The following is a 25,122-nucleotide window of genomic DNA, read 5'->3' on the forward strand; positions in this document are numbered from 1 at the left end:
ACAAAAGAATACCTAATGAGTTATAGAGAAATAAAGAAGACTAAGTGAGGCCTGCCACTGGGACCTGAATATATCTGGACATGTCTGGCACACAAGCATGGTGGGCTGACTGGATATCTATTTGCTTGAGAGGTGTAAAAAGAACTCCTGGAAAATAATTTTTATTCTAAGGAAAGAAGAAACCAAGTTTGGTTTGGTCCAGTGACAAAGTTTTAGTTGACGGAAGGGAGATGAAATTGTCACTCAACTCTGTCCCCAACTTGGCCCTTTGGACATGTGGGATCCTAAGAAGATAGAAGAAGCTTCTAGATGTTACAACTCAAAGGACTGTTTCATAAGGCACAGGAAGACTCTGGGGCCCAAGCAGCTATGCTTTGGGGACCCTCCTGCTAAGTAACAATTCAGGGACATACACTCCAACACTCAGCTTCTCTATTTCAAGGGCTTGGTATGGTGACATTACTGAGAAAGTAGTAGATGGATTGCCAAAATGGTCACAGTTATGGGGCACCTGGGCGGCTCAGTCGGTTAAGCATCCGACTCTTGATTTCGGCTCAGGTCACGATCTCACTGTTTGTGAGATCGGGCCTCACGTCAGGCTCTGTGCCGACAGCGTAGAGCCTGCTTGGATTCTCTCTCTCCTTCTCTCTCTGCCCCTACTCCCCTCTCCCTTTCAAAACAAAGAGATAAACATTTTAAAAATGGTCACAATTTCCCCCCTCCTGCAAATGCTTTGCACTTCCTCCCACAAAAAGGGGGGGGCCTACCTTCCCATCTTGAATCTGGGCTGACACCGTGAGTTGCTTTGGCCAAGAGAATGTGGCAGATGTCATATTGTACCTTCTCAGAGCCTGGCCTCGAGAAGCCTTACATCCTTCTACTCTCTTCACTGGAACATTACTCTGCCACGTGAGTAAGCCTGAGCTAGCCTGCTGGAGGGTGAGAGATCTCAGGACCCAGAGCCAGGGCAACCCAGCTGTCCCAGCCAAGGCCCTAGATGTGTGAGAGGCCCAACTAAAATCAGTAAAGCCCTCTACCCCATCCACAGCCGACTGCTGATGCAGGAAGGAGCCCAGCTGAGTCTAGCCCAAATAGCCAACCCATAAAAGCACGAGCTAAACAGTTTGTTGTCATCTTAAGCCACTAAGGTCCCAGTTGTTTGTTATACAACAGCAGCTAACTGTTAAAGAACTTAGGAGGATAAAGGAAAAAAAAAAAAAAGGTAACTGTGGGAGGTGACAGATGTGTTCACTAACTTTATTGGAGTAATTTTTTGCAATATGTACACATATCGAAGTGTCACGTTGTACACCTTGAATTCACGTAATGTGATATGTCAGTTATATCTCAATAAAGCCGGAGGGGGAAATACAAAAAAAAAAAAAAAAAAAAAAAAAGCCTTTAATCCAAAGGAAGAAAAAGAACATTATAGGATAAAGTGGCCATGGCTGACATGACCAGGATATTGGTGGACGCGAATCTGGAGCCTCCTGGATTTGTTTATGAGCTTGTGAGAGATGCCCCTGGGAGTTCTTCCCCCACAGACACACCACTTCCAAAAGCAGTATGGACGTCTGGATGGCTGAAGTCTCAGGGAGCTGGCGAAAGTTCTATTTACAGCTGCTAACGTGACCATTTGTTCCCATCAAGGGGAGCGACCTGGACATTTGAGTAACAAAGACTTTGTCACTGAACCCCACAGGTTTATCTTTCACGGAGAAGGGCTATCTTAATTAAAAGAGTCCACTTTATCCACCGCCAAGAAATTTCCATAGCACCTTAAATATTTATACCGGACAGTGTCTGGATTCATCCTTGGAGAGGGGAGAGTGGATTCAAGCTCTCTCACAATTGGCATCTAAGTAGGCTCAGGTGCGCGAGTCTCAGGCCCCACACAGGTGACCGATCTTACTAGATTTTTCCCTTTTCCACTTAAAGTGCAGACAGGGACCCGTGAGCGGAAAATAGGAAAGCAAAGTATATAACTCAGACTGGGTTCATTTCTTGCAAATATGCTTTTTTCCCCAGTATTTGGTGGAGAGCCGTAGGTGAAATGCTCTGGACAGCTATCCCTCTAAACGAAGTTCTTATAAACAGAATTTGGTAACGGAACTGTGTTTCGGATTAGATGGGAGATTTCATATAATTGTTCTAGGAATCTATTCAAGTTTCCTTAACCCCAAGGTTGCATTCCACCAAAGCTCCCCTTCCAATTTTGGATGTATTGAAATACTAATTATTTGGTATAAAATGTTATCTTGTCATAATACAAATTGAATACACATTCCAAATTGTGTTGATAGATATTTGCTAGGCATCTATGGTATGCAAGTTGCCACATTAGGCATGGCGAAATAAAAAAATATATAAGAATCATGGAGCCAAAAATACCATCAAGCAACATCTAGTCCAACAACACATCTGGTGGACTCAGAAATTGAGACTTAGAGAAATCAACTCACTGCACCCTTTGGTTGCAAGAAACAGAAGCCATTTGAGCCAGCCTAACCAAGTAAAGAGAGACCGATTTTAAAGAACTAAAGTTTCTTGCAGAACTCATGGGAAGGAAGTGAGCCAGCACCAAGTGGGGCTAGAATATGACCTACAGTCTTCTCTCATTCTTGCTCCCCACCTCTCTGTCTCCCTCTCTTCCTCCCTCTCTTCCTGCCTGCTTTTTTAAAAAATGTTTTTATTTATTTTTTAGAGAGAGAGAGACAGACAGACAGACAGACAGAGCACAAGCAGGGGAGGGTTAGAGAGAGAGGGAGACACAGAATCCAAAGCAGTCCCCAGATTCTGAGCTGTCAGCGCAGAGCCTGATACAGGGCTTGAACTCGTGAACTGTGAGATCATGACCTGAGCCGAAGTCAGATGCTTCACCAACTGAGCCACCCAGGCACCCCACTTCCTGCCTGCTTTTTGTATTGCCTTCTCTCTTCATATCTGCTTCAGTCTGCCCAGATGGCAGTCTTGATTCCAAAGTCTACATGCACTTAGAGATCCTGTGCCCACCATCAAGTCACGCAGTCTCTGGGTGTCATCAGCTGTGGCCGGCAGCAGGATCGGGTGGGCAGGTAAGATGGATCCGTGACCTCAGAAAGGGAAGGGGTGGGCAGAGGGTGGAAAGGGAAAATGCTTGGAGTCTCTGAGTGGTCACATTGTCTGTTCATCTCCCTGCTGTTGGCCTTTTCATCTCTGACAGCCCAGGTCCGTGGCCAGACAAGATAGAACCTGCCCATGGGATTCTGACCTCTGGGCATTCTTGAGAGATCCTGGGTGGTGGGTTCCTTGAATGTGCCATGCCTTCTCACATTCCCCTTCTCCTGGAGGCCCTTACCTCCCCTCTCTGCTGGACTATTTCTCCCATTACCCTTTAAAAAAAAATTGAGAGAGAGATGGAGAAAGACATGAGATGGGGGAGAGCAGAGCAAGAGGGAGACACAGAATCCGAAGCAGGCTCCAGGTTCTGAGCTGTCAGCACAGAGCCTGATGCGGGGCTTGAACCCATGAACCGTAGGATCACGACCTGAGCCAAAGTCAGACACTTAACAGACTAGGCCACCCGGGTGCCCCTCTCAATACCCTTGATGTAACCTCCATCAGTTTCCTCTACCCTTCATCCTCCCAACTTAAACATGCAAACTAAGTAAAAGGTCAGTTCAATCTTAGCCTCTGGTGAGTCCCCTAAGTTCCACAGTCCAACTGGCACGTTGCCTAAATCCCTTCCCATATGCTGGAACTGCTCATTCTCCGAAACGTGGCTCAAGTGCCACTTCTCTCCCCACCCACCCCATCACTTCTTCAGTGCTCTCACAGCAACGTTTCAAAATGCATCGACAGTGAGAACTTCCTCAGGTCAACCAGCCCAATGGCCAAGATGGCGTCTTATTTGTCAGTTCATCTCGTTCTCCGTCTGCCATACTGTGAGTACTCAACACATACCTGACCAGTGAAGGAAATGAAAAAATGAATCCTGTCCCATAATTTCCCACATTACTTGCCGCAAGCTTTAGCTCATTTAATCCTCATAGGCCCCTGGGAGGTGGTATTATTATTATCTTCATTTTCACAGAAAAGGAAGCTGAGGCGTGGGGTGGTGAGGGAACTTGGTGAGGCGGTCTATCAGAAGGGTCTCTCGGCCTCTGTGCTTTCTGCCTCCTCCTAGCAGCCCAGTCTAGGTAGAGAATGATTCTTGCTGATCCTCACCCTGCTAGCCTCAATTAAAACCTGAAGCCAAATGGAGAAACGAGGTTGCTATATGTCCTGGGGTGAGAGTAGAGAAAGTCAGGTTATTGCTTCTTTGCAATCTCTAATGGCTAGGCATTGGAAGGAGCAGTAGCATCACCTTAGAATTCCTGGGGTGGGAACACAATGCCCATCCAGTCTTAGAAAAATTGTGGAGTCAGCAGAAGTTGGCCTTGTGCCCTGCCCTCACTCCCCTGTCTTCCCTTCCTACCGCTACACCCCCATGTTCTCTTTCATTATGATATAGAAGGCTCTGTCGGTCACTGATTCATTCAACAAACATTCAGTCAATATGAACAATGCCAGAAATGTCCTTGGCACTCAGGAGACAAAGCCTTGTCAAGTTACTGTAGTATAATGAAAGAAGTAAGTAAGAAGTAAATCTACATTACTGTTAATACTACTGTAAATATATATTACTATTAATATCATATATATATTACACACACACACACACACACACACACACACACACACACCTGGGCCAGAGAGACTTCTTGCTACCCCTTGGGAAAGAATTTGTCTTGGAGACAAAGATTGTGATGACAATTTTCTCATAAATTCAATCACTGAATGGAAAAAGTCACCTATAAACAATGACTCAAAGAAAAGTTACAAGCACACAAGAAAAAAAAAAATAAGACAAAGTAAAGAGGAGAAATCTAAGTTGCTAGGAGCCAGGAAAGAAGTGAAAGAGAAAAAGATAATCATCACAGAAATGAAGGATCCAATGAAGCAGGAAAGCAATAGAAACATTTAGCTTGGAACATCAAAAATAAATTCCAGAAAAATGAACACCATAACATGGAGAATAACAATGAATTGTATTTGTTTGTTTATTTTAAGTAGACTTCAAGCCCAATGTGGGGCCCAACGCCAGGCTTGAACTCACAACGTTGAGTTCAAGACCTGAGTTGAGATCAAGAGTCGGACATTTGTCTGATGGAGCCACCCAGGTGTCCCAACAATAAGTTTTAAAAGGAAGAGAATAGGGGTGCCTGGGTGGCTCCATCAATTGAGTGTCTGACTTCGGCTCAGGTCACAATCTCCTGGTCCATGGGTTGGAGCCCCGCATCAGAAAACTTGCCTAAACAAAAACCTTGAATTTATAGATTTAAAGGGCCTACTATGTTTTGAGAAACGGACATAGTTTTCTTTCCTAAATTTTTGTCAAAATGTAAGTTCCAGGAAGTGTAGGGACAGGGATTTTTCTCGTCCTTGTTGTTCACTGTTGTATCCCCAGTGTTCAAAATCATTCCTGGCACCTAAGAACCCCCAATAAAATTGACTGAATGAACTCCTAAGGGAATAGACCAACTAACACTGACATACCCTATTAATGTTACCGTACTTCGAAGATAAAGGTTCCTTTAGTTACCCAGCAGAAAGGTCAAATCACCCATTTAAAGAAAAACAAAACCACAAAGATCAGACCGGCTACAAACTGTAGCATGGTGACATTCGAAGCTAGAAAACCATGGACCAATCGCGTACCTCATAGAACACCACGGTGTCCGCAGAGAAAGAAAACATGGCCCAGGAACTTTGTATCAGCCCAAACTGTAGTCCAAACATAAAACATGCAAATATTTCAAAACTACAAAACTTCAGCCATCTTGAAGAAAATACCATAAAAGACTAACTCTGGTGAGCAAATGGATAGAGAAACAGAAGCAAAAACACCAAGGGGACACTGGATCCGTGGATGTTTGGGATTAAAGTTAAAACAACTCTTGGAATTCTGGTTACAAAACATGACATATTACAAAACGTAACATATAACACCATTATGAGATAGAAACTGTAAAACCAATGGAAGTAGACGTTTGCTAAGTATCCTGATTTCTTCCTTTTTTAATGGCCAAGGGACCGAAAAGCTAGGTTGCGAGTAGGTAGCCCAGAGAACAGAGATACAGATCAAGGTGTACAAGCATCCACCATAGCGGTTTCCAGCCAGGGGCCGTGTCTGCATCTTTGGTGGTCCTGGAATTGAGCAGCACACATGCCATTCAGTGTGATGGGATCAGAGCTTATGAGCAAACTGCAGACTGCTCGACTGCCTTGCACAAAGGAGAGGTGTCTCGTGGAAACACATTAATCCATCCCCACGGAGAAATAAAGCACTCCAGCCAGTGGTAACAACCAACCGGAAATGAGGGGCGAAGAGAGGAGAGAGAAGGGGCAGGACCGACTGGACGCACGTGGATTTTGTCATCGCTGTGGTGGAGATTCAAAGGATATTGTCTTAGATGAGGAGATTAATTGTGTAATAAGTGTGGGTGCTCTTTTGTATTATGTGAATTACTTGTTCCATATACGTACGTTAACTAGTCAAAAAAAAAAGTAAAAAGTAAACATAGCCCTATGGGATGCAGGGAGGGGGCGGGGAGAGTGAGCTGGCAGTGAAGGAAGTCAGTTACGTGCTGGTGGGGATTTCTGGGGTGTCCACAAGCTGCCTCCTCTCTAGGGTTACATCCAGAAGGATGGGAGAATGGACAAGGAGACCCTCAGATTTCAGATCAGTTTGGGACCTGCGAGTGGGGAGGAACTGTACAACTTCCCACCAGGCACCTGGAGTAAGCTGGTGGCCATGGCATGGGGACTGCCTAGGGCATCTTCAGGAGGGGAGGGACCTAGACAGATCCAGAAAGCGCTTCTGGGGGCCACAGGGTGTGTGGGAGGCAGCTTACATTCCCCAGACCCCAGAGAAGGGCATGGAAGCCAGATGGGAGAAAGCGGAGGGACCTGAGGGTATCTCACAGTTGGGACAAGGGGACCCACAAAAAGGCAGCGGTCTGGGCCATGCCAGGGACCACATGGGAACTCAGACATCTTGCGGGAGCCGGTGGAAGGGATTCTGTACCCACAACCAACATGACATCCACCCGTGGTCAGATGCTTCCTCCCACGCAACCCCTGCCCCCAACTGCCAAGATGTTCCATAAGCCCACCACCAGCAGTTAGCAGCAGCAGCGAAATTGAGATAAGATCCTAGAGACAATGTGGGGGTGGGGCAGGCAGAAAGGAATATTTTACCTGGAATGACCCAAGTTTACCAGAAATTAACCAGCATGTTTTCTGCTACTAGCTGAATGGGGTTCAAAGTAGAGGTTAAGTTGTATTTTTTAAAAAGTTTCACATGCAGCACGTCAGAGCACTTGGCCCAAAAATTCAAGTGATTGAACAAGATCAATGCTTTAAATCTTTGCTTCTCAGAGTGTGGTCCAGGGACCAAACGGCACCGACCTCGCCTAGCAGTTGACTATGAACACAGGGCCAGGCCTCAGGCCATGTTCAGTTTCAATGAGGCGGCCAGGTGCTCTGGGTGGATGCGAACAGTAGAGGCCCCTGCTTTGATAGTTTCGGGTACTACTTGGAAGCGCCTAGAAAGACAGGACGAGGTAATATGAGGGGGACCTCAGGAAGGAGGAACCTCTGGGTTGAGTCTTCAAGGGTGATCAGGAGTTCCTCAGGTGAAGGGCATTCGGGCAGAGCTGCGGCAGGTTCAAAGCAATGAAAAGCCTGACCCCCTCAGACAGCAGTGTGTGGTCCGGCGTGGCTGGAGCAGAAGGTGGGAGGTGAGATGTGTTTTCTGTTCCACTTATGCAGCCAAGACACGAAGTGCAAGACGAGTCGAGGTCCCTGGCTCCTGCGGTGTTTCAGGAACACAGCTCCCCTGCCCCTAGGCTTGAACATTGTTCAAACTGCAGGGCCAGACTGGGAGCCAAAACCACCTCTCTCATGGAGATGCAGGCCGGCTGAGGGGAGCCAGCTGGGGGAAGTTTCTTGGAGGACAAACACGCTTCCTGGGCCAAGAAACCTCCGGAAGGAGCCAAGGAGGCGAGGGCAGGACGGCTCAGCCAGTGGGACCAGTTCATCAGCCTCTCCCGGCCCCGTGTGAGATGCTGACCCTCCACCCAGGGCCAGCCAAATCTCTGCAGTCACAAAGCCAACTCTCAGGGCTTTTACCACTTTGAGGCCTTGACCGCCCCTCATTCCTGGCCCTGGCTCACCCCACCCTCTACTGTGCACAGAGACGAATATTCAGAACATTCAGCGGGTTCTCCCACACTCCAGCGAATCACTCTGCTATGGAGACTTCCCCGACCCAGCAAGCAGCCCCACGCCTTCCTGCTGTGCCCTGATTGAGAACAGGCCTGGGCTGTCCAGGCCTTCCAACAACCTTAACCTTTTCCTCCCCAGACCCAGGCCACAGGGAAGGGATGGTGAGTTGTGCCTTGAAGCAGCTGAGTGACTCGACAGAGAATGTAACTTCCAGCATCCCACCAGTTGGCTCTTGTTGGGAGGCAATGGTGAAAGTCGTGTGCAGATGAGGACGGGGAGGGCTCGGGGAGACGGGCACAGATAAGGTGGCAGAGGCCAGGTCACGCCTCGTGCCACAGGCCAGTGAAGGACTTGGGTTTCATCCATACTGCAGTGAGAACCCTAAACCATGGACTTCATGTAACAATTGGGCCTCACCTCCCTTGTGGGAGAAGTTGGTGAGGTGACATCTGGAAGAAGGTCGTGGAGAGATCAGAAAATATCACGAGGCGAAACCACCAAATGGGGAAAATGATGAAGAAATCTACAAAAGGCTGCCACCTCTGTATTCAGGCTACTGTTTAAAGATGGATTAGCAAGGGGTAAGATTAGAACATGGAAACTGGTCAAAAGGTCACCACTGAAGTTAAAGAACAAAATTGTGATCACTTAAACTACAGAGGTGTGTCAGTCACCTATTGCCACAATACTGCTGTGTAACAAACAGCCCTAAAAAACTCAGGGCTGAGAACACTCATCCTTTGCAGGGGCCCATTGGGACAGCTCTGCTTCATGCTGTAGGCCTCAAGCTCTGCTCTACGTTCTCTGCTCTTCCAGAGGACCGTGGGCTAGCCAGGGGCCTGTTCTCCTCATCACGATGGCTGGGACACAAGAGAACACGTCTCACCCCACAAGGACACTTCAAGTCTTTAAAACATCTCATTGGCCAAAGTAAGTCACATGGCCAAGCCCAAAGTCAAGGCATGGGAAGAACACTCCGCCTCTGGTTGAGAGGAACTACAGTCATATGACAAAGGATGTGGACTCTGGGCAGACTCAGATACAATCACTTTTCCGTGTTACCAGTCGTAACACCACCAAACGCTAATCAGTGTGACAGAGGTAACAGTGAGTGTGCAGAGTAGAGGATAGATTCAGGAGATGGTGCAAGGCAGGACCCACAGGGTTTGGTGATAGACTGGGCCCAGGAGACGAAACAGGAGAGGACTTGTGAGCGAGTGCAATGGAGCTGGAAGAGAAGTATATTTGGTGGAGAGGGAAGGTGCTGCCTCCGGATTGAGATGCAGCCTGTGGTTATGCCACATAAGCAGTCAGCTCTCCAGTCAGGAACTTGGAGACAAGGTCTGGGTAAAGGTTTAGAATGGCCAGTCATCAGCTTACCAAAGCCTACCAGAGGGGTGAAGTATTTGCTCGTGGCCGTACTCTGGGGTATGATTTTTTAAATTTATTTTTATGTTTTATTTATTTCTGAGACAGAGAGAGACAAAGCATGAGTGGGGGAGGGGCAGGGAGAGAGGGAGACACAGAATCCGAAGCAGGCTCCAGGCTCCCAGCTGTCAGCACAGAGCCCAATGCAGGGCTCGAACTCGCAAACTGTGAGATCACAGCCTGAGCCGAAGTTGGTGGCTCAACCGACTGAGCCACCTAGGCGCCCCTCGTGGCCGTACTCTGTGATGCCATGGGAGATGTGTCCTCCTTTCCCCAATCCCACACCCTGACACAGACCTCCGAAGACATCAGACCCCATGTGACTAAGTTCCAGGGGCACCATGCTGCCACCCAAGAGGACAACTCTCTGTCAGGTTCAGAGAAGCTGAAAAGACTCTGCACTGGGCTGGAAAGAGGATTTTTGTTCTAGTTTGTTTATTTTGAGAACATTAAGAAGTTTTGGAGTACTATAGAAACCCCCCCCCCATTTCCCCACTTCCAGGATGAGGCACCTGTGAAGTTCAGTGATAACCGCAGGTGAGTGGGTCAGAATTCAGGTGCCCTCAAATGCAGACCCCAAGACGCAGATGCAAGTGCAAGTTGCTTAGGTGGGGAGGGGAAGAAGGGAGGTGAAGAACACCAACACGGGGCATGTGGTGCACATCACCACTGTGGGCGACGGGGGCTCAGTCCTGCTGGGGATTCTGGGAGAAAGTGTAGAACACACCTCAGCTGCCCACCCAGGGGATGAGGGAGCTGGCTACTGATGCCCTTCAACCACTGGCTGAGAGCTTCTCCTGCGTGTTATCCCCCTGGCACTTCCTGTTTGCCTGAAAGGTTCCCAGAGAGCAGCAGTAGTCGAGCGAGTGCCAAGTGCCTAGAGAACAGGAGTGGGCAGTGACAGTAACTCCCCAGGGAAGGCTGTCATCCTGTCCGTCATATGGAGTGCACAGAAAGGCCGTCTCCCTCCCTGTGACATGTCTACAGGTGTCGGTAGGAGGGATAGACCACTTCCAGGGTTTCTGGGAGCCATGGATGCCACCTGGGAGAGAGCAAGGTGAGTGTGGCCGCCTCGGGAGACCATTTCAGGGACTTGTGTCACAGTTCACCTGGAATGGAAGGGGGTGGGGGGTGTCCAATGTGGCTTCAGTTCCGGGGCAAGCCACTCCGGAGCACCTTAATCAAGGAGGCAGAGTCTTCAGACGTCTCATATGAGAGAGGGAGTTTCAGAGGCTCTGATGTGCAGAAAAAAGGGCACCTGGGCATCAGCAGCTGAGAAGCAAGAGCAGCCAGGGGTCTGGGAACACGGTCAGACAGGGACACATGGCCCTGCACTGTGGAGCTGGCGAGCAACCTGGAGTGAGGGGGAGGAGGCTGGGTGGCAGCCTGGGGCAGAGGAGCTGTGCTGAACAGGTCCTGGGTACGAATAAAAAGGCACCTACTGGACTACCTGTGCCAGAGAGGACCAACAGAAAACTGTTAACGGGTCTCAAGGGTCAAGAAAACAGTCACTCATCAACAAAAGGTTTCAATTTTGCATATATCCAATTTGTGTGTGCCACCTTGGATGATAACGCAGGCCAAGGCCATGGGTGGGAGTAGGCATCCTGAAGAGAGAAAAGACGCAAGGTGGGAATCTGCTAGTTAGAGGTGGGAGCTTCTCCCTTAAACTCCTTTTGCAACTTCCTATGCCTATAGGATTAGGTCCCGAAGCCTCCCATGTCTTAGTTTGGCTTTACCCCAAAGTAGAATCTGTATATTAATGAACTATTTCTAGGTAATAAATTAGCACAAAGGTGAGCTTAAAACAATAATAAATGCTGGTTATTTCATACACTATCAATCGGGGATTTGGAAGTGGCTTAGCTAAATGGTTCTGCCTCAGAATCTCTCACAGGGGCTGCAGTCATCTGAAGGCTAGACTGGGGCTGGACAATCCACCTAGAAGGAGGGTCATGCACATAGGAGGCCTCAGTTCTGCTCCACAACATGGACATCTCAACAGGGCTGCTCAAGTGTCCTCACAACATGGTGATTGACTTCCCCAAGAGCAAATGACCCAAGAGAACAAAGGAGAAGTCATCATGTCTTGTATGACCGAGACTTGAAGACACACGTTGTCATTGCTACTGCATTCTACTCATTAGAAATAAGTTATGAATAGAATGCAGTGGCAGTTACAATGTGTGTCTTCCAGAAATAAGTTATGGGGGCACCTGGGGGGCTCAGTTGGTTAGGCATCTGACTCTTGATTTCGGCTCAGGTCATGATCTCGTGGTTTGTGGGTTTGAGCTCTACATCAGGCTCTGCACTGACAGTGTGGAGGCTGCTTGGGATTCTCTCCCTCCCTCTCTTTCTGCCCCTCCCCTACTCTCTCTCAAAGTAAATAAACTTAAAAAAAAAAAGCACCTGAGTGGTTCAGTTGGTTAAACATCTGCCTCTTGATTTCACCCCAGTCCTGATCTCAGGTTTGTGGGCTCAAGCCCTGCATGGGGCTCTGTGCTAACAACTTGGAGCCTGCTTGAGATTCTCTCTCTCTTCCTCTCTTTCTGCCCCTCCCCCCTCCCCAGCTCATGCAAGTATGCACATTCTCTCTCAAAACAAATACACATAAAAATTGTTTTTAGTGTTTATTTTTGAGAGAGAGCAGGGGAGGGGCAGAGAGAGAGGGAGACACAGAATCCGAAGGAGGTTCCAGGCTCTGAACTGTCAGCACAGAGCTCAATGCTGGGCTTGAACTCACAAACCATGAGATCATGACCTGAGCTGAAGTCGGACACTCAACCAACTGAGCCACCCAGGTGCCCCAATAAATACACGTTTTTTGAAAAAGAGGGTGTCTGGGTGGCGCAGTTGGATGAGCTTTCGACTCTTGGTTTCAGCTCAGGTCATGATCTTGCAGTTGGGTTCACGGGATTGAGCCCCATATGGCAGAACCTGCTTGGGATTCTCTCTCCCTCCCTCTCTGCCCTTCCCCCACCCATGCTCGCTCTCTCTCTCTCTCTCTCTCTCTCAAAATACATGAACCTTTTTTTTTTAAACTTAAAAAAAAAAAAAAAGAAGTACGTTTTGAAAGCCATCACCCTCAAGAGGAGGGAAATTCGCTCCACTTTTTGAAGGAAGGAGTGTCAAAGAATTTGTGAATAGATTTTGAAATCACCGCACCCTTTATTTGGGAGGTCATCCTAGGAAGCACGAGTGAGGGAGTGAGGAAGTGGGACGAGGGAGGGAGGAAGGTGAATTAAAGTGCGCTAATAAGCAAGTTACGCTGGGGGCAACTGGAGCTCGGTCCTGTGAGTTCTCCGAAACACTATGTGGAACACGCCTTAGAGTCATCCCGTTGGGGGACGGAAGTCTGGGACACGACCCACCTTTGCCAGTCCTGCATTGGTTGAGGTTAAATCCCTGCATCTTCCGCTTCTGGGTACCCCTGCCTTCAATGGAGCAAACGCGTGTGATGCTCAAGCTTTAAGCACAGAAAAAGCAAAACGTACACGTGCTTGACCTAGGAAGCTGTCAGTGTGCCGGAAACGGTCTTCTTCTGCAGCTGCAGATGAACTCAGGTGGCCCAGGGGGGTAGGAAATGAGGCAGAAACAGCATCTACTCCAGCCTACAAGGTCGTCCATTAATTAGCGCTTACCTAAGGCTCCCTTTTCATGACTGACTTCTCTTTGGCCCACACTTGAATGCTCCAACAACACTGAAGTGTTTGTCACTCCCTGCAATTGCTCTCCGGGTTCACTCTTCCTTGACTTTGCTCGGTTAGCTATCACGCCCCAATGTGAGCAAAAAATTAATGACTGTGCCTAGCTAGATGTAAGAGCAGCACAAAAAATGTGGAGCTAAAATGCTGAGCCTTATTATGAGTATTTACATATACAAAGTAGAAAGTACCATGAATTCTCATTTGCCCGTCACCCAGATCCAGCAACTGTAAAGATTTTGCCACAGGCTTCATCTACTGCCTTTTCTTCCCTACTAAGTATTAAAAAAAATATTTTTTTTGATGTTTATTTATTTTTCGAGAGAGAGTGAGAGAGACAGAGCATGAGCAGGGGAGGGGCTGAGAGAGAGAGGGAGGCACAGAATCCAAAGTAGGCTCCAGGTTCCAAGCTGTCAGCACAGAGCCCGACGCGGGGCTCGAACTCATGGACCATGAGATCATGACCTGAGCTGAAGTCAGACACTTGCCTGACTAAGCCACCTAGGTGCACCGCCCCCCCTACTAAGTGTTTTAAAGCCAATTCCAGACACCATGTTCTATCACACCTACATATTTCAGTAGGCAGCTCTAAAAAATACATACTTGCTCTCTTCTAACCATAACACTTGTTTCATCTACTTTTCTACTTTGCAAAAGTATTTTAAAGCCAACTCTAAAAAATATGGGCATCTTACCATCTAATCACAATGATAAATATGATTTTTTAATTAAAATTTTCAGTAAATGAGTTGAAGGAAAGGATGACTGATGTTGAGATCTGAAAGAAAGAACTAGGCACCTACCACAGGAAAAAATAATCAAATTGACACCAGACTTTTATTTATTTTTTTTTTAATTTTTTTTTTCAACGTTTATTTATTTTTGGGACAGAGAGAGACAGAGCATGAACGGGGGAGGGGCAGAGAGAGAGGGAGACACAGAATCGGAAACGGGCCCCAGGCTCTGAGCCATCAGCCCAGAGCCCGACGCGGGGCTCGAACTCACGGACCGCGAGATCGTGACCTGGCTGAAATCGGACGCTTAACCGACTGCGCCACCCAGGCGCCCCGACACCAGACTTTTAATCTGCAACACAGGAAGCTAATGGACAGTGGAATAACATATACTGATAAAAAATTTAAAAAGTAAAAACCCCAGCAACCCAAGAATCCTCTATAAACCAAGATATCACTGACAGGTCAAGGTAAAAGATATTTGTGGATATGAGAGGCATCAGAATGTCCCGTTCCTTAGGGAAATTCTCAAGAAAGTACTGTCCAAAGACAAATGACTCAGAACACAGATTTCAAGTTGAGAAAGAGTAAAGACAAGAGGAAACAGTGGTGAGCAGTGGACCTTTAAAAGAGCACACTGTCGAATTAAACAGAATAATACACAGTGTGAAACTGTGGGGTATAAATATTCAGCAAGGATTGATAAATAGAAGAGACATACTGTTAGAGAAATTCAAGGAATCAGCTGGAATGAAGGGTATTAAAGTATCTCTGCACAACTTAGAGGAATTGTATTTGTTTAATTATGAAATCTGGGAAAAGTTCAACGATATTCCCTAGCTAACCAGGCAGAGAAGGGAAAGGAAGGAAGAGATGAACACAATTTCATCACATTAATACAAAATGTTAGAAAGGTAAAACAGATACAACAAAGTAAGTGATAAGTAAAATGAAGAAAGAATAAAATCAAGAATATCAGTTAATACAGTAAGTTCAAACAGAATTAATGAACCCGGTAAAATGCAGAAATGTCAAAGTGAAAATGTGAAACCTAGGTTTATGCTGTATATAAAAAGCACAGTTGAAATAGAATGACAGGTTTTCAGCACACAGATCTCTTACATCTTTGGTTAGGTTTATTCCCAGGTATTTTATGATTCTTGGTGAAATTGTGAATGGGATCGGTTTCTTTATTTGTCTTTCTGTTGCTTCATTACCAATGTATAAGAATGCAACTGATTTCTGTACATTGATTTTGTATGCTGCGACTTTGCTGAATTCATGTGTCAGTTCTAGCAGACTTTTGGTGGAGTCTATCGGGTTTTCCATGTATAATATCATGTCATCTGCAAAAAGTGAAAGCTTGACTTCATCTTTGTCAGTTTTGATGCCTTTGATTTCCTCTTGTTGTCTGATTGCTGATGCTAGCACTTCTAACACTGTGTTAAACAACAGCGGTGAGGGTGGACATCCCTGTCGTGTTCCTGATCTCAGGGAGAAAGCTCTCAGTTTTTCCCCATTGAGGATGATATTAGCTGTGCGCTTTTCATAAATGGCTTTTATGATGTTTAAGTATGTTCCTTCTATCCTGACTTTCCCAAGGGTTTTTACTAAGAAAGAATGCTGAATTTTGTCAAATGCTTTTTCTGCATCTATTGACAGGATCATATGGTTCTTTTCTTTTCTTTTATTAATATGATGTATCACATTGATTGATCTGCAAATGTTGAACCAGCCCTGCAGCCCAGGAATGAATCCCACTTGATCATGGTGAATAATTCTTTTTATATGCTGTTGAATTCGATTTGCTAGTAAGCCAAATTATGGAAAGAGCCTAAATGTCCATCAACTGATGCATGGATAAAGAAATTGTGGCTTATATACACAATGGAATACTACTTGGCAATGAGAAAGAATGAAATATGGCCTTTTGTAGCAACGTGGATGGAACTGGAGTGTTATGCTAAGTGAAATAAGTCATACAGAGAAAGACAGATACCATATGGTTTCACTCTTATGTGGATCCTGAGAAACTTGACAGAAGACCATGGGGGAGGGAAAGGAAAACAAAAGTTAGAGAGGGAGGGATCCAAACCATAAGAGACTCTTAAAAATTGAGAATAAACTGAGGGTTGATGGGGGTTGGGAGGGAGGGGAGTGTGGGTGATGGGCATTGAGAAGGGCACCTGTTGGGATGAGCACTGGGTGTTGTATGGAAACCAATCTGACAACAAATTTCATATTAAAAAAAAAAAAAGAAATAGAATGACAGGGACGCCTGGCTGGCTCAGTTCATTGAGCATCCAACTTTTGATTTCGGTTCAGGTCATGATCCCAGTGTCGTGGGATGGAGCCCCATGTGGCACTCCATGCTGAGCATGGATTCTTCCTCTGTCCCCCCACCCCTCCTCACTGTTTGTGCACGCTCTCTCTCTAAAATAAAATAAAAAATAAAAATTTAAAAATTGTGATAATTTTATATTCAATATGAAATTTAAAAATTTAAAGCACTAAATAGAATAAGGAGAGTCACAATATATGTCACAGCATACAAAGAAGATATAACAGCTATAAACGTATGAGCACAAAACAACATGGCAACTGGGGTGCCTAGTTGGCTCACTCAGCAGAGTGTGCAACTCTTGATCTTGGGGTCATGATTTTGAGCCCCACCTTCGGCACAGAGATTACTCTAAAAGAAAGGAAACTAAATATATAAAGCAAAAATTATTAGAAACATGAGGATAATTCCATTTAAAAATTAGTGTTAGAGATTTAAATACAACTTTTTGACATGTCTAATAAATGTAAAATAAAAGCAATAGAATAATATAATAGAAATAACATACTTAAGTTTTTTGAGTAGAGAATATATTTTTTATGGATCTCGTGGTTCGTGGGTTCGAGTCCCATGTCGGGCTCTGTGCTGACAGCTTGGAGCCTGGAGCTTGCTTCAGATTCTGTGTCTCCCTCTCTCTCTCTGCCCCTCCCCTGCTCATGCTCTCTCACGCTCTCAAAAATAAACACTGAACAAAAAAAATAAAATGCTAAATAAAATTGGAAACTTCTTAAATATATAATAAAGTCTATTTACTAAGATCCAGTAGGAAATATTCTAAACGGACACTCAACCTAAATCAGCAACTACCCAGGATGCCTGACCTCATCATTATTATTCAGCATTGACCTGGAGCTCTAGTATTTGCAGTACGATAAGAGAAAAAGAAAAGAATCCCAGCATCAGTCAAGAAAAAGTAAAAACTATCTTATTTTTGTCAAGAACACACTGTTTGAATTCAAAACCTAATAAAACTAAAAGAATTAATAATAGAAGTTAGTAAGCTGGCTAGATATAACACAAATATATAAAAATTCATATCTGATGTGTGCAATACATGTGGAGATCTAGATCCTAGATAAAATATTCCATATATAATAACAATAAAATTATTAACTTCTTACGAATAAACCAAATGAGAGGCATAAGACATATATGAAAAAACTACAAAATCCTTTTGAAGGTCTTAAAAACAAGATTCTAACCAAATGAAAGTATGTATCACATACTTTATTGGGGAAAAATATATAAATATACTGTAATTCTAGTTAGCATCTTAACAGGGCTTCTTAGGGATTTGGATAAACTGTGATTAATACAATGTTAATAAACAAGAAACAGCTGAGGCTGCTCAGACCTCTCTGAGCCACTCCCCAGTCCCAGCCTCTGATTCAACTCCAACAAGGCAAGGATCTTCAAGTCTACAGAGACTGAGTGGTGCCCTGAGTCTCTGATTGCTGTGTTCCAGAAGTGTCCTGGGAGGGACGGTAACAACTGCAGACTCTCTCAGCGTGTGTTCCTAAGCATCATGAAGACGAAACTGACTGCCTTCACAAAGAGCCAGAAAGACCCTGGTGTCCTTGGCCACATGATGCAAAAATGGAACCTCAACTGTGAAGGGCAGCTAGATTTCCAGGGGTTTCTCATTCTGCTTGGCAGTATGGCTGTGGCTTGCCATAACTCCTTTATCATGGCTACCCATTCCCATAAACTAATCCGAGGAACCCTTGGGCCTGGCCTCCAAACCCATCTTCTTTCTTTCCAGCTTCCCAACCAACATCTCACACCTACCCTGAACCCAGTGCACCGACCACCCACCCCATGCAGGCCACTCCTGTTGGTAGTAATAAAGCAATACAGTCTTTACAAATAAAATAAAAGCCTGAGAAAATGTAATAAATATATGGAAAAGAATAGTAGGCATGGATTTGCCTTCTTATTATAATAGGAACAGATTAGTAAAATAGCCAATCATAAACATAACTTTCAGAATCATTAAGCATTTAAATGTAAAAAATTAAATAGTGAAACTCAAGAATGAAATCTTGGACTACACATGCAACCTAGGGGTGGGGAGACTGTCTTAATCAAAACAGGAAACACACTTGCTCAGCAGACACAGACATAGTTAACTATATAAACATTAATAAGAGCTCTTTATGCATCATGAATATTTAACTCTATCTGTACTGTGAAATTCCCCCCCTCCAAATTTGTCTATTAACACTGTTCCTGATATTTCTTGGCAAGAAATAGTAAAACAAATACACGTGGGGAAAAAATTATAATACAGATGAGGAGTTAAATATCCATAATACACCAAAAAAAAAAAAAAACCCTCACAAAATAAAAGACAAACAACCTAAATGAAAAAAATGAGCAAAAAATATGAACAGACCATTCATCGAAGGGAAAATCGAAATGGCTGAGAAATATTTTTAAAAAGCTGTTCAAATACATGATGGTCAAGGAAAGGTAAGTTAAAGTCCAATGAGATATCCTGTTATAGTTATTAGGCTGAGAAAAATTAAGAGAAAGGTAATGTCATTGCTGGCAGGGGTGCAGGGGTGAGGAAAGGGGTGAGATATTCTCATACCTTGCTCGCGGGAAAAAAAAATTATTATGGCTTTTAGAAAGCAATCTGGTAAGATCCCTTAACATTTAAAGTACATATACTCTTTATCTTTTTAATTATTTTTTTTTGAGAGAGGGCTCAAGTGTGCAAGAGGCAGAGAGAAGGAGAGGGAGGGAGGGAGGGAGGGAGGGAGGGAGGGAGAGAGAGAGAGAGAGAGAGAGAGAGAGAGAGAGAGAGAGAGAGAGAGAGAAGAGCGCGAAGCAGGCCGTAAGTTCCCCCAAAGAGGGTCTTGAGCTCACTGATGCAAGACTTGGGACTCCTGAACTGTGAGATCATGACCTGAGCTGAAGTCAGATGCTTAACCGCCTGAGCCACCCACGCACCCCCAAAATACTCATGCTCTTTAGCCCACCAGTTCCACTGGTGGGAAAGTATTTTATCATTTGTTAAAAGCTCTTACAAAAATGTCTATTGTAGCTCTCTAGGACAGCTAAAAATGGAAAACACCGATATCAGCTTTGAATAAGCTACAGTGAATCCTCAGCAAGAAATATTATAAAATCTTTATGAAAAAATGAATCAGAGTGATGGTGGCTGACTTGTAGAGACTTCCGCAAGATATTGTTGAGGCAACAACGTGGTGCGGAAAAGTGTTTAAGAGGATCTTTTTTTTTTTTTTTTTTTTTTTTGGTAGAGAAAAACCTGACAAAACATGAATGAATGTGTATATGTGATGTTGATGCCTATATGCATGTACAGGTAGGTAGGCAGTTTGCATAGCTGGAAGAACATGGAAAAATGTATGAATGCTAAAAGCAGGTTGCCAACATGGATTACTAGAGCAACACAGAAGGATGGGCAGAGGGAGAGGGAAATGGAAAAAGGAAAGCAAGCAAACAGAAAAGATGTAAAGAAGGCTGCGCTAAAAAGAAATTGTTGTGTATAAGATCTTATTTATGTTAAACTGTATCTCAGGGCATAAAATATCAGGAACCAGATCTACCTCTTCCCCTTTGTAGGAATGCTTATGCCATACTATAAAATGAAAAAAAAGCAAGTTTCAGAACGTAGTATGCCACCATTCTATTTCAATAAAATCAGCAAGCACAACCTTTGTATATGTCTATTTATGATTACATACATTTGTCAAACAAGAATATAGTGGAAGGAGACACCAGATGGGTAACGATGGTTATGCAAGATGGTGTAGGATTGGGGCGGTTGGGGGAATAGTTTTCACTCTTCACATCTCTGTACGATTGAGCTGTTTTGCCAGTCACAATAAGCACATATTACTTTGATAGTTTCAAAACATCAATAGAGAAAGAAACCCTCTAATAACAGGTTCCTTTCTCTTTACATCTTCACTCGTCCTAACGTCTGGCTTTGGATGTAGTCCAGCTCCCCATGCCCCATCTCACTCCATTTCCTACGTGAGTAGACATTTGTGTCCCATTTGTAGAGAGACTTGAAGTTACTTTCCACAAAATTCCCAGGTGGTGGTCAAATTCAGGGAATGTGTCTGGGTATCTGCGAGGCTCTTTGAAAATTCTGGGCCACTTAAGGACTTGGCTAGTCTAGAGAACACAGAGGAACTAGGGATGGGACCCACGACTCTACAGATTGACATATCCAAGTCTCGGCACTGGCCTGGCAAGTTCTTCCAGTGGAAGGATGTACACCATGATTGCGCTCTATACAAATATCTGTGTGTGCCTACAAGGCCTGGAGAGGAGTTGAGGAGCACTGGAACCTAGCCTGTTAAGACTTTATATCTTAACCCCTATAATCCCTTCTAATACTCTGGATGAGTATTATTTCCATTTTATAGAGAAGAAAACAGTTGAATGACATGCTCAAGGCTATATAGCTGGTCAATTTTTAGGTGGAAACGTAAGACTTGCTAGTCCAAGTTTAGGTGGTTTTTGACTTACAAAATCTCTAATAGGGCACAGTTTTGGTTGCTACAACAGATACACAAGTAATAATGGTTTAAACCAGTGTATCTCTCTCACACATCAATTCTGTGCTGCTGTCATTAGGATTTCAGGCTCCTCCTTTCGTATTTTCCTGCCCACCCCGGTGTCCTCGTTGAAATGGAACGCACTGGTTGGCCACCACTTCTGCCTTCCAGCAGGAAGGGTTGGGAGTTGTGGGGGAAGACAAAAATAAAGGTAAACATTTACCCTTTAAGAACAAAACCCAGAAGTTGTACCTTCAGCCTTGTTTACTCCTCACTCATCCGAGCCTGGTCACATGATCATAGTCAGCTACAAGCAAGGCTGGGAAGTGTAGTCTTGTGCCCTTCTGCAATTGCATGATCATAGAAGAATGGGAGAATAGATCCTGAGGGACACTTGGCAGTTTCTGCCATGATGGGAAGAAGGCTCTGGAGATCTGAATGCTCAAAGCTCATTATCTGATCACTGGACCACAATACAAATGGTTAGGCTCCTACTTGAGATGAAATATTTTTATTTAAAAAGTCTTCTGTTGCTCAAGAGGCTCATTCCTAAGAAGATCTCTCTGAGGGTGATTCTTCCTGCTTCAAAGTCATTGTCATAATTTTCCTGAGACCACAGTGGATCACTTGCTGCCCAAGAGGTAAAACAAAACAAATTGTACATATGTGTTCGCACACACACACACAAATATATTAAAGGCCCTCTGACATCTTTGAGTCTCCAAGGGCAGTTGCTTCATAGTTGATATAAACAGAATTTGAGGCTCAGCATCTCCATAGTGGTTGAAGGTTGAGGCTGCAACGGAAGGAGAGTTTTCTAGTTGCTCTGCCCAGGCAGAGCACATCAGTCCAGAGACCACATCAGCCCAGTTCAGAGCAGCTCTGTGTTGGTGTGTGTGTTGGGGGGACCGGGTGTGGTATGGGAGTGCACACTGTAGACTTCTGGACCCAGCTCAGGGACAGATGCCCAAAGTCCACCATCTGAGAGACATTCAGCTTGAACCTGTGTTTTCAAACCCCATTGTGCTCTCCCCAACTGACTTCCCCACCTGCCCCTGGTCCCTAAAGATGGAATGTTCTGGAAGATTTTATCCACCCAGCCATGTATGTCATTTAGGAGGCAAAAATCTTCCTATATAAGACAAAGGGTAGCAAACAGAGTAAGTGGTAGCTTTAGCACTTTCATATTTTTACTGAGGTATATTTGGCCACAACTGTTATTTTAATGTCAAGTACAATTTGAGGAAGTGGAATGTTTTATATTTGTATTAGAAGAGTACAGGTACTTTCCTATTTCTTCAACTGTGATATTACTATTTATAATACAATTTTCATCTTATTTGAAGAAACATGTATATGAGTAATTTGCATTTAAGACAGTTTAAAAATAAAAAAAATTAGGATAGAAAAAATGGCATTAAGTGTAACCTGCAACCCCATTTCTCAAAAATAATGATCACAGATCTTGGGCTACATTTTTGTTACTTTCTTGTAAGCACATGTTCACATAAATATGAAGGTATCTGTAATAAAATGGAAATGTTGGAAGAATACCTATGGTGAGTTACTGCCAAATAAACAAGAGTCTGGTAAATGGATGCAAACTGATGAAAAATCCAAGGAGAGGTCATCTCAAAAGGTCTAGAGGATTCTAGTTTCAACTCATAAGCTTTGGGGAAAAAGTAATCAACCAAATCCACCGTAAATCCTGTTGTTGAACAAACACAGACCTCCTTCTTTAGCATAAGCGGTCAGAAAAAAATTACCAGATACATGAAAAGGTTCAATAGTCCCAAAGAAGGGTATATTTAGAGTAATTGGAAGAAACATTTGCCAATGAAACGTATGAAATGGGAGCAAAGTCCCTAAGATATGCTTTCAGTGGGATTTGAGAGGTTATTGCATCTATGAAGACATCTTGTGGGAGTGTTTTAACTTGAAATGAAATTATTGAACCAAATTTAAAAAATGCAATGTCCCCCAATAAACTACCGGATCTGGGAATGGTGTACCAATAGCTGTAAACATCACAAAAGGAGAGACTGTGTGCTGCCTGACAGAAGGACACACAGCCACTTACAAAATAGTGCTCTCCCCCACCAATACCAGATTCGGGCCAAAAAACATATTTAAGGAGCTGTACTCAGCACTTCTTATAGGGAACTGCAGGACAAATAAATTGCTCAGCAAATAAACTCCAAGGAAGAGACTTATCAACCAATAACAAAGTATAAACATTATGTGGATTCTATCTCAAATACTTATGAGACAATTCTAAATTTGAACACTGAGTAACTATTTGATCATATTAAATACTGTTAAATTTTAAAGACAGGTTTTTTTTTTTTAAACTATCTTTTGGCGATAACTGCTGAAATATTTACAGATGATGTGATATGTGAGGGATCTGATCAGAAAAATGGAGGGAAAGTTGAGAGGTGTAGATGTTTGAAACAAGACTGGCCAGGAGTCGACGCCTGTTAAGCTGGGTTGTAGGATGTGGGGGAGTGGTTATGCTTTTCTCTTTGTTTGAAAATGACCAAAATAAATTGCTTACAAGACATGAGTAAGAGATTCAATGTTCTAGAAAACCCAGTCAGTAATCTAGATCATTGCTCAGGAAATTCTCCTAGAACTTAGAGGAAATGGAAAAAGACAACATCATGAGTGAAACTATATGAAACTTACAGGAGAGATCTAAGAGATGCAGTGTGGATGTAAAGTCAGAAGTCCAGGAGGCGTGCACAGAACCACCAGAGGATACACGATACACATCCATTAAAGAACATTTCTATTATTGGTTTCTTCTTTGAACATGGAGCTATTTAGCAATATTCCGTACATCCAAATATGCAAACTTGTAAACTCAACTTTGTATTGACTTCCAACTTAATTGCTCAGTTTAGTGGATATGTTCTGCGTAACACGTATTCTTCAGATTTTTGAGGCTTGCTTTCATGCCTAGAACAATTAGTTTTTAGAAACACCCCTGAGTGACTGTGAAGAATGTGTATTCTCTAGTCGTTGGGCGTAGAGTTCTAACCATGCCCTCTGACCACTTTCACTTCTGTGCCTCACTTCACTTTTTTGCCTGCCTGACGTATCAAAAGGTAAGTGCTAGAATCTCCCACTGGCCGGTGGACTTATCAGTTTCTTCCTATAGTTCTATCCATTTATACTGCATGAATTTTGAGGCTGGGTTTAAAATGGACTCTTTGTAAATTGCACCTTTCTATCATTACACCATAAACTTAACAGTGCTGTCTCAGGATTTATTTTGTCTGAGAATAATATAACAAGTAGATGGTTAGTATTTACCCCATGTGATTTTTCCCCATCCTCTTACTTTCGATTTTGCCCATCCTTAAGTAAACCAGTTTCTGGTGAGGTGCTTCTAAATTTTTTTTTTTTTTTACATTTATTTATTTTTGAGAAAGAAAGAGCACAAGCAGGGGAGGGCAGAGAGAGAATGAGACACAGAAGCAGGCTCCAGGCTCTGAGCTGTCAGCACAGAGCCCAATGTGGGACTGGAACCCATGAACTGTGAGATCATGACCTGAGCCAAAGTCAGATGCCTAACTGACTGAGCCACCCAGGCATCCCTAGGTGCTTCTAACCCTATCTGTGGTGAAGGATTTTTTGTTTTCCCCAATCCATTATAGCCTAAGACTTTCAAAAAATATGCTTTAAGAGATTTATGAAATTCTGGAATTAGAGACATACAAAAATACAGGGGAGATACTTTAGTATTAAACTCAATACACATAAGACGATGTCAAATTGCCTAGAAACTTTTACATACTTTTTAAAAGTTTTTAAAATGTTTTTGTTTTTGAGATGGGAGACAGAGCATGAGCAGGGGAGGGGCAAAGAGAGGGAGACACAGAATCCGAAGCAGGCTCCAGGCTCTGAGCTGTCAGCACAGAGCTTGACATGGGGTTCAAACTCACGGACTGTGAGATCATGACCTGAGCCAAAGTTGGACACTTACCCGACTGAGCCACCCAGGCGCCCCCAATTTTTTTTTTAAATTTATTTTTGAGAGACACAGCATGAGCAGGGGAGGGGCA

The sequence above is a fragment of the Lynx canadensis genome, chromosome A3 (assembly GCF_007474595.2).
Source record: "Lynx canadensis isolate LIC74 chromosome A3, mLynCan4.pri.v2, whole genome shotgun sequence".
NCBI classification, from domain to species: domain Eukaryota; kingdom Metazoa; phylum Chordata; class Mammalia; order Carnivora; family Felidae; genus Lynx; species Lynx canadensis.